The following is a 1,772-nucleotide window of genomic DNA, read 5'->3' on the forward strand; positions in this document are numbered from 1 at the left end:
GTGTGTGTGTGTGTTTCCAGAACACTTCCTCTCTGGGCCAGTATTTTAGTTGGTTAGTTAATTAGTTCAGCAGTTACTGACTTCCCAATAAAACATAAGCTTCATGAGAACAGGGACAGTCTATACCGTTTTGGCTCCAATTCCTAGAACAGTGCCTAGCATACAGGAAGCCCTCCGAAAATGTGTTGCATGAATGACTTGCCAAAGGCAACGGATGCAAATAAATGCATATCCAGGAGATTTCCACGGCTGCCCGCTTCACGCTTCAGGCCCTGGAGTTGAAAACTCCAGGGAGACAGCTACACCTCCTCACGTGGTTGGGGGCTCTCAGTTCCTTTCGTCCTCCCGCCTAGTGGGGGAGTCAAGACTCAGCGGGCCGTGAGCCGGGATGGAGGAGCGAACAGGCGTCCCTCTCTATGGTGTTACTCCCCAGACCCCTCCTCCCTATCACCCGGCGTGCCTCTATGGTTCTTCCTGTCATTAGTCGGGAGGGGGCGCTGTGCGCAGGCGCGAGGTGACGCCGCGGCAGGGCCGGAAGGAGTGCAGCGGCGGCCTCGGCTGCGGCCACGAAGCTGTCGCGGCCGCTCCTGCTGACTAGAAGCTGCGGCGACAGAAGCCGCCGAGCCCGCCTCGAGAGCAGGCGAGTTGAGTGGCGAGTAAGTGTCGGCCGCGGGGCGCGCCAGCTGTTCGGAAGGCTCTGTGAGGCTAGTGGCGTCTCCGCCCGGCGCCTCCATTGAGCCCGGGGGTGGGGGTGGGGGCGGGGGCTCGTTTGTGAGGGGCGGCGGGGGGCGCTGGCCGGGCTCAGCCGCGGTCCCGACGCGAGCGAACACGGGGCCGCGCGGGGCGCCGCCTAGCGCCGAGCGGCCGGAGCAGCGGGGCTAGCGGCCGGGAGGGAGCGATAGAGGCGCGGGCGGCCGGCGGACCCTTCGCCGCTCCCGCCACTTCGGGAAGTTTCGCGGGCCGGTAGCGCCGAAAGACCGAGTTTCCTCGGCGGCGCCTCACGGGAGGCGGTGGCCGTGGAGCCGAACGCGGCCGGGGGCGCGCGGGGGGGCGACATGCCGGGACTTTGAACTCCGACGCCCTGGTCCGGGCGGGGGGTGGCGGGGGGCTGACGGGCCGCGGTCAACCCTCCCGACTCGGCTCTGGAGGGGCGTCTTCCCGAAAAGGCGGCCACTGCTTCCCAGCCCTCGTGAGGCCTCCCCGAGTGTGTCAGAACTCTGGGCAGCGCGGGGAACGCGAACCCGACAAATGTGCCCGGAGCGCCGAGCGGCGAAGGAGGCCGATCTTCCCGCGTGAGATGTGGCCCGAATACCGTGTGGGACGATTGTCGAAAACTTCGGGCCGCTTCAGTCCCGTGACCAAGCTCGTTGAGTGCCTTCAGGTTCCCGGTGATGTCCGCTGGGCAGGGTTCCGACATGAGTGAGCCTGAGGGCTCTGTAAAGAACTCGGATGCGTCGTGATAAGCGCCTGGGTAGGGTTGTCTCAGGCTTTTTAAATTTTTTTATTTATTTTTGGCTGCGCAGGGGCTTTCTCTAGTCGCTGCGAGGGGGGGCTACTCTGTTGCGGTGCGCGGGCTTCTCATTGCGGTGGCTTCTCTTGTTGCGGAGCACGGGCTCCAGGTGCGCGGGCTCAGTAGTTGTGGCTCGCAGGCTCTAGAGCCCAGGCTCAGTAGTTGTGGTGCACGGGCTTAGTTGCTCCGCGGCACGCGGGATCTTCCCGGACCAGGGCTCGAACCCGTGTCCCCTGCAATGGCAGGTGGATTCTTAACCACT

At 64.3% G+C, this 1,772-nt stretch overlaps 1 protein-coding gene across 4 annotated transcripts in view; it reads left to right on the plus strand.

Moving 5' to 3' along the window:
* The first annotated feature begins 517 nt into the window (after positions 1 to 517).
* The window catches only part of RNF216 (ring finger protein 216), a 185,589-nt gene continuing 184,334 nt past the window's right edge, over positions 518 to 1,772 (plus strand). For 2 of the 4 annotated variants that reach the window (XM_024118990.3, XM_024119000.3), the window contains exon 1: positions 518 to 656. The gene's annotated coding sequence lies outside the window, so the exon portion shown is untranslated. Of the gene's footprint in view, positions 657 to 1,336; positions 1,472 to 1,772 lie in introns of those variants that run through there. The other 2 variants (XM_028499609.2, XM_024118998.3) reach the window with 2 other exon arrangements.

Source organism: Physeter macrocephalus, chromosome 14 (genome assembly GCF_002837175.3).
Source record: "Physeter macrocephalus isolate SW-GA chromosome 14, ASM283717v5, whole genome shotgun sequence".
In the NCBI taxonomy this organism is placed as follows: Eukaryota; Metazoa; Chordata; class Mammalia; order Artiodactyla; family Physeteridae; genus Physeter; species Physeter macrocephalus.